Below are 14,604 nucleotides of genomic sequence, written 5' to 3'. Positions count from 1 at the left end.
CTGATTTATGAAACTCTTAGAATTTCTTACATATTGTGAGTAACATATATTGTAATCTATTTTGAGAGAATCACCCATATTTTCCATTTTCCAGATGTTTGGAACTTCATAGTGTGATGTGCTTTAAGAAAAAAGGAAACAGGTAAATGAAGCCTGCATTCTGGCTTAGTTTCCAAATTTACTACTTTGTATCGTTTGGTTTTTGCATACAATGATTTTTTTTAAACAGACTCTTAGAATAAATATTTTTGATTATTTTTTTTAAAATCCAGCATTCAGTTAGGTTTACCAGATAAAGGCAAAAACAGCCTGAGGGTTGTCCACTATTCTTTTGTCCACATGCCATGTTTCCCCAGAAACAAGATCCACACCCAAAATAAGCCCTAGCCTGATTTTTGGGGGGACTAATATAAGCCCTACCCTCAAAATAAGCCCAGGGGAATGGACATGGCCAGCGCAAGAGATGGTGAGCATCCAGAGGCTGACGATGTCTTACTCAGCCACAGCCAGCTGCCCCCTTGAAGCAGTGTAGATAAATCTGAGCATTAAGGCCTTGGGGATGGGTGGGAAATAGGCTGGACATGCTGTGCAGCGGCCTGGTTCGTGGTGGGTGTAGGAGGCTTGTGCAGTTGCACTAACAGCCGGTAGAGGCAGAGTCATGGGGAGGGAGGGTAGAGGTAAGCAATCCCAATGCCCCATGCAGCCATAGGCAAGTTGAGAAACTATGGGACAGAATATGCAGAATGTTGGGGATCATTTGTCTGCCGCCACTTGGGTCCACGGCACACTTTTTTCCCACAGGGAGACTGTAAGCTTTACCTGTTTGCAAATTGGATGCTTTGAAATGGAGCTAATTGCTCCATTTCAAAGCACCCCATTTGCAAGCAGACAAAGCTTACAGTCTCTGTCATTTCTCCAGGTAAAAAGTGTATCTGCCCGGGGAAGTCCTTTAATCTGTGGCGGCCATGGCCAAGCAGATGATGGAAGGGAGCGGGTGGGTAGTCACAAAATAAGACATCCCCCCAAAATAAGTTCTGATAGATCTTTTAGTCCCCCTAAAATATAAGACCCAGTCTTATTTTGAGGGAAACATGGTATAACATACGGGTAGTATGTCTAAACTGGGTTCACACATGCTGAACTGGAATTTTCATACAGTAATGATTTGCTGAATAAGCTATTGTTAGTTTCACTCTAAACTGGAACATCCATATGGATGTTTTGGAACTGGAACATCCATATGGATGTTTTGGAAATAGAAAAGGTGCAAAAAAGGGCAACAAGAATGATAAAGGAAATGGAGCACCTCCCTTATGATACCAGGTTACAACGCCTTGGTCTCTTCAGCCTTGAAAGACGGCGTTTAATGGGTGACTTGATCGAAGCGTATAAAATCATGCATGGGATAGAAAAGGTGGATAGAGAAAAATTCTTTTCTCTATCACAAAATACTAGGACAAGGGGGCACTCCCTAAAGCTCATAGGTAAGAAAGTGAGGACAAATCAAGGGAAATATTTCTTCACCCAGAGGGTCGTTGGTTTATGGAATTCACTTCCAGAAGAGGTCATGACAGCTGTCAGCCTTGATAGCTTCAAGGCAGGATTAGACAGATTCATGGATGCCAAGCATATAGATGGTTATTGAAACAGATGTCCAAGTGCTGCCTCTATGTTGGTTGAGGCAGGCAGGGGGTCAAGGGAAAGGAAGGGTCTTACTATATTCAGTTCTGGAGACCTCACCTACAAAAAGATATTGACAAAATTGAACGGGTCCAAAGACGGGCTACAAGAATGGTGGAAGGTCTTAAGCATAAAACGTATGAAGAAAGACTTAATGAACTCAATCTGTATAGTCTGGAGGACAGAAGGAAAAGGGGGGACATGATCGAAACATTTAAATATATTAAAGGGTTAAATAAGGTCCAGGAGGGAAGTGTTTTTAATAGGAAAGTGAACACAAGAACAAGGGGACACAATCTGAAGTTAGTTGGGGGAAAGATCAAAAGCAACATGAGAAAATATTATTTTACTGAAAGAGTAGTAGATCCTTCCAAGCCCTAACTCTTTGCAAGGTTTTTTTCCCCTATTGGTCTAACTTGCTCCAAATGTTTCTTTCCAGCCCTAACCAGGTGCTAATGTAGTAGATCCTTGGAACAAACTTCCAGCAGACGTGGTAGATAAATCCACAGTAACTGAATTTAAACATGCCTGGGATAAACACATATCCATCCTAAGATAAAATACAGGAAATAGTATAAGGGCAGACTGGATGGACCAGGAGGTCTTTTTCTGCTATCAGACTTCTATGTTTCTATGTTTCTATGATGGATGTGTTAGAATGCAATTTTACATAGGATTAACATCTATCTCTTATCCATCAAAATTACTGTATTTTTGGTGTATAAGATGCACCTTTTTTCTCCCTAAAAGAGGCTGATAATTGTGTGCGTCTTATACTCTGAATGTAGGCTTTTTTCCAGCCCTAATTAGCTGCTAACGATCTTCCCAGTTCTTACCTTGCAGGCTCTTTCATTGTTTCTCTCTGCAAAAAATGTTTTCCAAGCCTTAAGTCTTTGCAGGGTTTTTTTCATTGCTCTAACTTGCTCCAAATAAGTTTCTTTCTAGCCCTAACCAGGTGCTAATAATGTTCTCAGCTCTTGCCGGCTTGCAAGATCTTTCATTGTTACTCTCTGCGAAGAATGTTTTCCAAACCCTGTCTTTGTAGGGTTTTTTTTTCATTGCTTTACTTGTTCCAAATGTTTTTCCAGCCCTAACCAGGTGCTATTAATGTTCCCACTCTTTCATTGTTACTCTCTACAAAGAATATTTTCCAAGCCCTAACTCTTTGCAAGGTTTTTTTCCCCTATTGGTCTAACTTGCTCCAAATGTTTCTTTCCAGCCCTAACCAGGTGCTAATGATGTTCCCAGCTCTTAGCCACTTGCAAGATCTTTCATTGTTACCCTCTGCGAGGAATGTTTTCCAAACCTTGTCTTTGTAGGGTTTTTTCATTGCTTTACTTGCTCAGAATATTTTTTCCAGTCCTAACCAGGTACTAACAATGTTCCCAGCTCTTACCTGCTTGCAAGCTCTTTCATTGTTACTCTCTGTGAACAATAATGTTTTCCAAGCCTAAGTCTTTGTAGGTTTTTTTCCATTGCCAGCTTTCCAGATGCTAATGATGTTCCCAGCTCTTACTGGCTTGCAAGCTCTTTCATTGTTAGTAACTCAGAATAAAGTTTTTTTTAAGCCCTTAACCAGGGGATAAAATAATGTGCTGCAGCTGACCAGACTAAGGACAGTAGCCTGATAAGCAGATTCTTTCCCCTATTTTCTTCCCCAAAAGCTAAGGTACATCTTATACTCCGTTGAGTCTTATATTCTGAAAAATACGCTAATCAAATTTTCCAGGGTAACACAATATACCTAATCACAGTAGTGCAAAATAGCACTATTTATTTGATTCCAAAAAGGTGCTTTGGAATATATTGGGATACAAAGTAAGAGCCTGACCTGTAGTTCCTTAAATCAGACACTGGATTTAATGATTGTAAACAGGTGCTATGTTTGCATCTCTAAATCCGCCAAAGTACCCTTTTACCTTGAAATCTAGAGCATTTCACCATGTTCCCCAGCAGCCGAATTTGAATGTACTGTACTTCAGGCTAGTTTTGGTTAATTTGTGATGCAGTTTCTTCTATGAATATGACTAGACAACAACAGAATTTAACTGTGAGTAAATATAATAAATGGATTATTTAAACTGCACCAAAAGGAACCTTTTCCAGGACATACTTTTTCCCTATTCTATCAAATTCAGATAGAAAATGCAGAATCTGGGAAGTTGCTTTTTCTCTCATTCAGAGGAAATATGGCCCTTTTCCAAAAGATGCAGGGACAATAATATGCTTGTAAACCCCTGGAAAAGAAGATAATACATTCTTTTCTGGTTTTGAATTCCTAGTGTGAATTCTGTCTGTATCTTGGTTACCATATTTATTTATACATGGAGCCTTTTATCTCCAATGAACTAGATAGAATCAATCAGAAGAGGGCAGTACATTCATACTAAATCCAAAAACCTGGCTTCATTTTCTGGCTTGTAGAAAATGTAGACTAATCTCAAGTGAATTTTCATAAATCAGTCCTCAGCTGTTGGATTCTGAAACCAATTGTCTGTCCTCTACCAGATGGCTGAGAGCAATTTCAGAGATGAGGTGGGGAGAATGGTATTGGTTGGGAATACATTTTAGACATAACTTGGTTTAAACCTGCAGTGCTACTTAAAACTATCTCTTTGTTTAATGCTACAAAAGAAAAAAAAGAGTTCTGCTTTGGGAGATCTATTTTCCATATGTCCAAATTCAGGGAATAGCTAAATCTTGGAAAAAAGTTAACTTTTTGAACTTGGATCTTGTGTCAACCCTAGGAAGAAAGCAGCAAGGGCAAACTACGTCTGAAATTTTGCCAAGAAAACTGCAGAGACTTGTTGCCAGGATTCAAGACTCAAAGCCATACGCATACACACAACATTCCTATGCAACTTCCTCCTCAGACCTTTCCACTGAAATATTTTTCTACAAGTTCAAAAGCAGATCTGGTTAATAGTGAGAATAACTGACAATTGAGACAGTTTTTTGTTAAAAAATTGCCTTTTATAATGTCAAATTCTACAGAGCTTGGGGGCAGGTTGTTTTCCATTAGAAGAACAAAGAATATAGAATAGTAGGGTTGGAAGAGAACTTGGAGGTTTAGTCCAACCACCTGCTCAAACAAGAGGCACTACACAATTCTGGACAAATAGCTGTCCAGTTTCTTCTTGAAGTTCTCTAGTGATGGAGAGCACCCATAACTGCCAAAGGCAAGCTATTCCATTGATTAATTATTCTCACTGTCAATAAATTTCTCCTAGGTTCTAAATTGGATTTCTTTTGATTATCTTTTATACATTACTACTTGTCCTGCCCTCAACTGTCTTCTCTGTGGCAACCCTTCAAGCACTGGAAGATGCTATCTTATCGCTCCAGTCCTTCTCTTCATTAGACGAGATAAACTTAGTTGTTTCAATTGTTCATCATATGGTTTAATCTCTAGACCCCTTATGTTTGTTGCTTTTGTTCTTTCTAGAATCTCAACCTCTTTTTTGTATCTTCGCACCTCCAACTGGATGCAGTGTCCCAAGTGTAGTTTCATCAGTGCAATATAAAGCAGTACTATTACTTCATATGATCTTGAAATTATCCCTCTTTTTGATGCAACCTAAGATTGCATTTTTAGTATGCTGTCTAGTTTTGCCATAGCTTTCCTCCCCAAGAGCAGTGTCTTTTAATTTCTTGCCTGCTGTCCTCATCTGCAGTGATCTTGGAGCTCAGGAAAATAAAATCTGTCACTATCTCCATTTCTGCTCCCACCCCCATCGATTTGCCAGGAATTAAGAGGGCCGGATGCCATGATCTTAGTTTTCTTAATGTTGCGTTTCAAGCCAACGTTTGCACTCTCCTCCTTCACCCGCATCAAAAGACTCTTTAGTTCCTCTTCACTTCCTGTCAGTAGAATGATATCATCTGCATATTTGAGGTTGTTAATATTTGTCTCAGCAATCTTAATTCCAACTTTCGATTCATCTAGCCCCACCTTTCTCATGAAGTACTCTGCATATAAATTAAATAGGCAGGGCAAACGTTGTCCATGGGGTCATGATGGGTCAGATGCGACTTCGCAACAACAAAAAGATTGCATTAGCTTTTTTGGTAGCTGCTGAACAGTGCTGGCTCATACCTGAGTGGTGATCTATAGGACACTAGATCTCTCTCATCTTCTCCCTCTTCTACCACCTGAGTTTCAGCAGTCTGATTTTATATAGAATATTCTGTTGTTATGAATTTTTATAACCGACAAGTGTCTGTCCAATTAATTTTAGTGCCACCAACCAGAAAGTAAATATTTTGTTCAGAACTTATTATATCTTCTCAATTTCAGTCACTATTCCAGTTCTGAACAATGTTGAGAAAAATACTTGTATGTAAAGCATCATAATGTCCAATGAAGACATTAGGTCAATGTCACAACACTCAACAGAATTTTTAATTCAGGAAGAATTATGATTTGGTAGCCAGTCAGCTTCATCTTATTACCAAAGCTCCAAATAATCCAAACAAATGCGTACGGCATGTATTGGAAAAAGGTCTGGAAGGACAATAGCCATCTCTTTACTATGCCATAGTTGTCACCTTAATATGCGTTTGTCTACATGGGATTTGTTAAAATATATGTACAAGTGTGTAATGGATGTTTAACAGTCCTGACAGGCAACTACAGCTAGTTTTTAACTTATGACCATAATTGAGGCCAAAATTTCTGTTTTTAAATGAGACATTTGTTAAGTGAGCAGCCTTTTATGATTTTTTTTTACCACAGTTGTTAAGTCAATCATTGCAGTTGATAAATTATTGACCTACTTGTTAAGCGAATCTGGATTCCCTATTGACTTTGTTTCTCAGAAGGTTGCAAAAGGTGATCACGTGACTTTGGGACACAGCAGCGGTCCTAAGTACGGTATGAATCTGTTGCCAAGCATCTGAATTTTGATCACACGATGCTTCAAAGTTTGTAATTCTCAAAAATGGTCATGTCACTTTTTTCAGTGCCGTTGTAACTTTGAATGGACAGTAAATGAAATATAAGTCAAAGACTACCTGTAACTTAAGTATTATTTTATTGCTTGAAATAGCATTTCAGCACAAGAATATACTAAAATTGCTTATAATTGCAATCACCCCTTAATATCATATAATCAACAGAGGATTGGTTTAATCTTACTACTGGGTTTATTCCTTTGCCTGGAAAATTCTAGTGAGATTGTGTGTGTGTGTGTATGCAGTGTAATTTCAGATATATGTTTTATCATGAAGTAGGTTCTTAATGTTTTCTTCAAAATGATGACAGCATAATTTCACTGCCTGAGCAGTGGTCAGACCATGGCTGGATAAAAGCTCATTACCGTACAAACAACATCGCAATACATTATAAAAGTGAGAGGCTTGTGTAATGCTATTTTCATGTAGCCCTTCAAGAATGCCACTATAAAACCTATTATAATCAAAATGAATGGATAGGTAATTGACAGCATACCTTGCTGATTTTGAATGGTGCTACATAACAACTTTTGAACTTTTTTTGAGAGACTGATGTTCACACAAAGAAGTTGTTTTTTAAATGTTCCCATATATTTGAAAAATTAATGCAGGTAGACCAATACCTATATGGACTGTGTAATTTATAAGACACAATTTAGTTATTAAATTAACTCATTTTATGGTATTGCACAAAATACTAAATCATAAATATTAAATTGGCAAGGTTCACACCACATGCTAACATAAAACAAAACCAATCTCCCCTGCTAAAATGTCAGGTACAAGAATGACTTGGGAGGTGTGACTTTTGCTGTAGTAAAATTTTCTTTGGAAAATGTATTGGAGATGAGACTTCACTAGAGAAATATTGTAGTACTGTATAAGGTTATTTATAAATCAGAAGTCTCTTTTGTTTATATATTTGTTGTACCATAGTTTTTTTGACACGTTATTATTTTTCCTTTCCCTTTTTTGTTAGTTTGTATTTTAATGCATGACGTTGAAACTTAATAAAGATATTATATTTAAAAAATGAAAAAAGGCTCAAGAGATGGATAGATAGTGAATATGGGTGTGGATGTTGGGTAATACCCTGTCTTTAAGCAAGGGGCTGAACTGAGCATTTTTGGTCTTTTTCAGCTCCTGGCTTTAAGCTTTCCCTTCATATTATATGACAATATAATATGAGACAGTATATATCTTAATATAATTTCTGTTTCTACCTCAAATTGAAATCGGGGGGGGGGAGGGGGGCTATAATTTTTGATTGATTTGAGAACACCTTGAAAGTTTACCCATTATTATTTTCATGGACAGGAAAGACAAGCTTCTGCAAGAAGGCAGTTTGTTTACCAACTCTTGATTTGCAGAGGACTGTGGGGGAGTTTGAAAGTGTATATTCACTTTCATATTCATGAAAGCAGACTTGGAGAGCCCAACAGGGCTCAATACTAAGCAACTTACCTTCACAGTATAATCCAAAATGTATAAATAAGGCACTGAAGTTTCATAGCAGGCAAAATTATTCAGAGATAATTGGGGAAAAAAGACAAAGACTGAAAGAGCTGAATTGCTGCAAACAAAATTTGTGCCATGGTTTTATATCGGTGGATTTTTTGGGAGAAACAGTTACACTTGCTTGCCTGATTCAAAACTGCACCACATTAGTTGCTCTGTCAGATGTCAGGCTTGCCCCCCTTGTCTCCTGCGGCCAGTAGCTCCCCCCCATACACCTCCCCTTCACTTTCCTTCTTCAGGTTGCCTTCCATGCCAGGCCTTCTGGCTCAGCTCCCCATCGCTTAATCTGACTCCTACAGACTTAGCAAGTTCAAGGTGACTTGTTCAAATCAAGGCAATTTTCCGCCTCCTTCTCCACCCACTTTCTCTCTGCCGGCTTCTCTTCGACCAATCGGGAATCTTGCAGGGCTGGGTTTGAGGGGCTCCTCCCCCCCAAAAGTGCAAAATTACACGTTTCTTTCCTAAGCCTTTCTGTAAACAACCTGAGCCCTTTGCTTTCATGTAAGCAGCAATCTTTTTTTTTTCCAAAAAGGAGAGCCACTGCTTGCTCAGCAGAATTAAGAGGGCTGCTCAGTAAATGTGGCTGGCTTCCAGGTCATTTGGTGCTTTTGCATCTATGTGAACTGATCCTTCTCTCGGCTCCACAGTCAGGAGGTAGCTGGCACTGACGTCCAAAATTGCAAAGGACACCACCATACTGTAAGTTGCTGGGAGTTTAAATTCAGGGAACGTATTTCCATTTCCTTTCTTTTCTTCTTTTTCTCCCGCTCGGATTTTGAGGCTTCTTCAAAGTGACAGCTAAACAAAGAATTGGCTTCCAAACCCTCTGCTGGTTGATGCTGTTTTTGCAGTGGTGCTGGGAAGAGGTGCTGGGACCTTTTGTAATATGCAATGAATGAATGATGCAATCCCAAATAGGGAAAACATCAGCATCTCAATCTGGAGCAGAAAGTTGTTCTTTTTGTATATTGCATAATATGTGTCATTCTGAAGCTCCTTTCCCTCTGGTAAAAAGTTTTTTTAAAAAAATGTAAGACAAACTATATATCCAAATAATCAACAATCAATCATTTCAGGGGAAATCTTATGAAGAGCTCTGCTGTATAACACTCAAAAGTAAAACAGATCATCTAATTCAGCAGTTTGCTTTTTACAATAATTGGTCAAATCCTTCAAGGAACTCAAGGCACAAGTTATGAAACTGAAATCTTGTTTACATGCTTAGACAGATTTGCTGTTGAATATGGAGATTCCCTTTTTACCTCATCAGTAGTTAACCTTAGTAGATAGATTTATAATAAATTTGACCACTTGTTTTGAAGGCATTTTATTTTTAAAGTAGTAATCTTTATTTTTAAAAGCAATTTCAGCTCATGATGTTGAAGAAATATTTTATTTTGCCAGAGGAAAATAATGCAGGATTCTGTGGAGTTAGAAAACATATCTTCATTTTTATTAAACACAGTATTCAGTGTAGTTATCTGAAGAAATTGAAACAATGTGCTAATGAAAGGAAATCTTTTAAAAAAACAAAAAAAAGCAGAACTTTTCAAATCCTTTTTGTAAACAGCTTTCAGTTTTCTTTGGGTTACAGTTCTGCTGCCAGTTTTATACATGGAAATCACTTGGATTTTGTGGAAAACTGCTTGCAGCATATGTATCAAGCAAATTTCTCACAATTATTAATTGTCTACAGCATTTCAGGTATAGATGCCAATGTTCTAAACCAATGAACGGTTCAGCAGAGTCTAGGAGTCACAAACGGCACAGAATTCACTCATACTGATTACTGTGATCTTCCAAAAGATCATGTAATTCACTATCTTTATTAGCGAGTCTGCTTGCTGTTGTTGGGACTTTCTTCCACCAGGCCAAGAAACTGGGACTCGTTTTTAAAACAAATATTGAACTGTTTATTGTTCCAGGTAGCAGATTCTATAGACAATGCTCCTAATCCCTGATGGAATCATATTGTCTCTATTTTGTAAAGGTTGAAGAAAGGAAGAATCAAATTCCAGTGCAGAGGGAAGTCTATCATCATTAATACGTTTAATGAGATTAGTATAGCTGATCTTTTTTTTTTTTTTTAAATCATTATTCCTGCTTTGCCTATGGGCAGAAAATTCTAAAAATTGTCAAGAGAGCTGACAAGAAATGGGCACAGATATAAATAACAATAATTTTGACAAAAAATGCTGCTTAAAATTGCTGATTTAAAATGTTTTTAAATATATAAACACAACTTTCTTTTTCTCCTTGGTGATCAGAGTGAATTGCTTTGCACAAAACAAAAACAAAACAGTTTTTGAAACTGCCAGTCCAAGTTCTTTGCTTTAAAAAGGATGATTCATCATTGTCAATATTTTTTTAAATCTTTGAAACCTAGGACTGACCTGTTTAAGAGAGGCTTCCCAGTTATTTTCCCTCAAAGCTAGCACTCTCTCTTTTTTGAAAAGATATTCTGAAGTCACCTGTTACTTGACTTCTATCAGCCAAGGTGGCCAAAGAGCAAGGATATAAGTGGTAGGTTGCACATTTTCTCAGGCTATGGGGCTTGACATCCCTGAGCAGTGATGCAGCAACAAGGCCTTTGTCTCCCCTTGGCATGGCCCAGTTACCTTCTGTTCAGATATGGGATGTTGCCAATTGCATCTCCAGAAAGTAACTGTTAGTAAGAGTCAACCCACAGTGTGCTGAAGTAGGCAAAACATGAATGAGACAAAGCTCAAAGTAAGAACCGAGCAAGGAAAATGGCGCACCAACAGGATCCATAGAAAATATTGGCAGCTTCACATACAAGGGTGAAATCCAGCAGATTCTGACAGGTTCTGGAGAACCGGTAGTTGAAATTTTGAGTAGTTCGGAGAACTGACCAATGCCACCTCTGGCTGGCCCCAGAGTGAAGTGGGAATGGAGATTTTGCAGTACCCTTCCTCTGCCATGCCCACCAAGCCACATCCACAGAATTGGTAGTAAATATAAATGGATTTCACCACTGTTCACATATCACACTAAAGGATTATTAGCTTTACTATGGTTTGTTCACCAAGCCAGAGCCAGCTTTATACCAAATTCTGTGACTCTGATTGTTGAATCATAAGATACTTTGACAAGGAAGCCACTTCAAATTCTAACATTAGGCATCGGTGGATCATGCAGCAGTCTCTATTGCCTTCTGTTGCTTGCCTGCTGCCCGCAGGCTTTTTATTTTTATCTTTTCCAGTTCCAAAGATGGAAAGCAAATAGCAATAGCACTTAGATTTATATACTGCATAGCCCTCTCTAAGCGATTGACAAATTTCAGCATATTGTCCCCAACAATCTAGTATAAGGGCAGACTAGATGGACTATGAGGTCTTTTACTGCTGTCATTCTTCTATGTTTCAATGTTAATCTGGGCCCTCATTTTACCAACCTGGGAAGGATGGAAGGTTGAGTCAACCTTGAGCGGCTCAGAATTGAACCCCTGGAGCAAGCAATGAGTTAGCCTGTAGTACTGCATTCTAACCCACTGCACCACCGCAGCTCTATTAATTCCTCTTCCCCTTGAGAAACTGAGCAAGAGGAAAAAAGCTTTTTAAATTAAGAAAGCATGAATAGAAGCAATCCAATCATGTGTGTTCCAGGTCAAATGGAAAATGCAATTGTGGGAGTACAGATCATCGTTCAATATCTTACAGTTATAGCAACTCATAATGTCCATCTTTGGAAGCTGTTTATTTCCAGATATATTATGTTGGGATGGAAAATAGGATAGGGATTTTCTTTCTTTCTTTTCTTCTAAGTTTCTTAGAAACATCTGGTCACAGTGGAAGCATAATATGGACTGAATGGATCTTTGTCAGATCCTGTAAGGCATCCATTACATTCTTTATTCATTCATTAGTTCACGTTGCTAATATAGACAACTTAATATAAAAAAACTAGCCTTTCCTCACATAACCTCACCATTAACATTTTGATTGCTGGAAGAAAACACAGGAAGGAGATTGAGATTAGAGCAAAGGGACACATGAAATACTATAATATATCCTAATTTATTCATATTGATTCATATCCTGTTCTATTGCATTATATCAACGTGGCACAAACAAGATTAAACATATTCAAATAAAAATATTAAGTCCTCCAAATTAAAAAAGTGGCAACAAAAGGCAGTTAAAAGACATAATAATATTAAATATTATAATAATAATATTTTAATAAATAAAATACTGATGTTTCAAGACAATCCCATCATTTGAGTATTATTATTGAATTGTCCTTTGAAATGTTAAGCCCCATTGATCATAATGGGACTTACTTTGTTGTGAGTAGGGTTTAGTAAGCCAGAAATCTGATGGTGTTGCTGCCTCCATTCTCCAATTTTTCTTTTATGGATGTGTTGTATTCTTGATCTTGTTTCCGTGTCTGTTGAATTTTCATTGCGTTCTTTTCTTTCATTCCCAGCAATAGCTGTAATACAGCGAAGTCACTTCACTGACTGCTGTTCCAAAACTGAAAAGAGGGGAGGGGCTTCCCTTTCATGAGGAGAGGGAGGGAGGGAGGGAGATGTCAACAAAGCCCATTTTTCAGAGAAGAATGGCATTTTCACTGCTTATGAACTGAATACTGTGAAGCCGTCTTTATGCTTAAAGCACCAGAATCAAATTATCACTAATTCTTTAAATTCATTTCACTTGCGATGATGCCAATTTTTCATTTGGTTGCCCTTGAACTTCACAAATAGCACCTTGGCAAAAAAACCTAAAAGTACTTTTCCATTTCCTACTGTTGAGATTAATCAGTATTCAAATCACCCCACCTTTTCTCTGTTGCCCAATGCTAAAACAGCTATTTGTCACACCCTCAAAGCTCCAGCCTGCTGGATAGGTTCTTCAACAATCACAAAGTTGGTTCTTCTAGTCCTAGAGCTGACTTACAATAGAAATGGATAAAAATGCTTATTAAATCACATGCCTGTTTTTATTACTTTGGCAATAATCCCCTCCATGCTATAATTTATTCATTTATCTACAGCCAAAAAGAGGTCAAGTGCCACTTACACAAATTTATTAATAATTTGATAGCCCATGTCTTCAATGTTCAAAAAATTAAAGAACAGAAGATACCAGAAAATAGAGAACTGCTCACCCTCCTCCATGGTGGCTTTGCTTTAATGATTTAATGCCTGCAAACACGGGTGGGCTGCTGTCCAGACAAGGGAGATGCAGTGGGGTAGCGAAAATGGAGTTCCACTCCAGAGCACCCAATTTGCACTGAAAGTTGAACGAAAATGCAGGGCATCCTGCATAAGCCATGCCCACAGTGTGTTAGTAAAATTTTTGGTAGCGCTTCACTGCCTGCAAATACGTATATGTAAAATGCCATAACTGAAAAAAGAAGAAATTGAGCATCACTTGGGTAACCCTAAATGATGCCTACCGTTTAAGAATGTTGTTCTACGTTGTTTGCTTTTTCAGTTCCATTGAGCAGCAAAATTTAAAATTTGCTAAATTCCTGAAAAGTGTTAAAGGCACAAGGTTGGAAAGGAAGAGGCTGTGAGATCTAGTCTTCCTTTAGGCATGAAAGCTGACTGGATGACTTTGGATGACTTGACAGGGTTGTTATGCAAAAACAGGTGGAGGAATGAACATTTAGATATGTTTGCTTCTTAAGTTATTTATAACATAATAAAGGAAGGATGAAAATCTAATAAATAAACATTTGAGAGTTGGCTGAAGTAGCATTTAGTTAGGGTTAGTGCAGTGATGGCGAACCTATGGCATGTGTGCCACAAGTGGCACATGGAGCCATATCAGACATGTGAGCTCAGGTTCAGCACACATGTGCACTCTGGCGAGCTAATTTTCAGGCTTTCCAGGCCCACTGGGAGTTGGGAAACAGGCTGTTTCCAGCTTCGGGAGGGGTTGGGGAAGGCCCATTTTTTGCTCACCTCAAGCTCCAAAGCCTTTCTAGGAGCCTAAGGAGGGCTAAAATGGTCTCCCTCCCCCCAAGGTCCTCTGGAGGCCAGAAATGGCCTGTTGGGAAATTGGGAAGTTGAGGGCCTTCGGAGATGGGGTGGGGAAGGCTGTGAAATCAAGTTGGCCATGCTCATCCAGGTGTTGTGGCTTCCTAGTCCCGGTGTGGGGAACAAATCCATTTAGCTCTTTGAGTATTTAAGGTTGCTGACGCCTGGCATAGGCCAAGCCCCTGTTCAAGTAGGAGACCCTATCTCAGTCCCTCACTAAACTTGGTGAGACAGTAGAATTCTATATGCCAAATTGTTGGAAATGTTCCTTTCTCTTTTTTAAGGAGTGTGAACTTGTTTATGGGTCTTACATTGCAATCCCATAAGCACCAATACAGAGATGGGCCTCATTGGGTGCACTGCTACTAACTTCAGGTAAATTATGTATATTAGATTACAATTCTGCTATTAGACAGTGTTGTGATTCAGTCTGAGGCTCCTCA

Source organism: Erythrolamprus reginae, chromosome 1 (genome assembly GCF_031021105.1).
Source record: "Erythrolamprus reginae isolate rEryReg1 chromosome 1, rEryReg1.hap1, whole genome shotgun sequence".
Lineage (NCBI taxonomy): Eukaryota > Metazoa > Chordata > Lepidosauria > Squamata > Dipsadidae > Erythrolamprus > Erythrolamprus reginae.
This window is presented reverse-complemented; position numbering follows the sequence as displayed.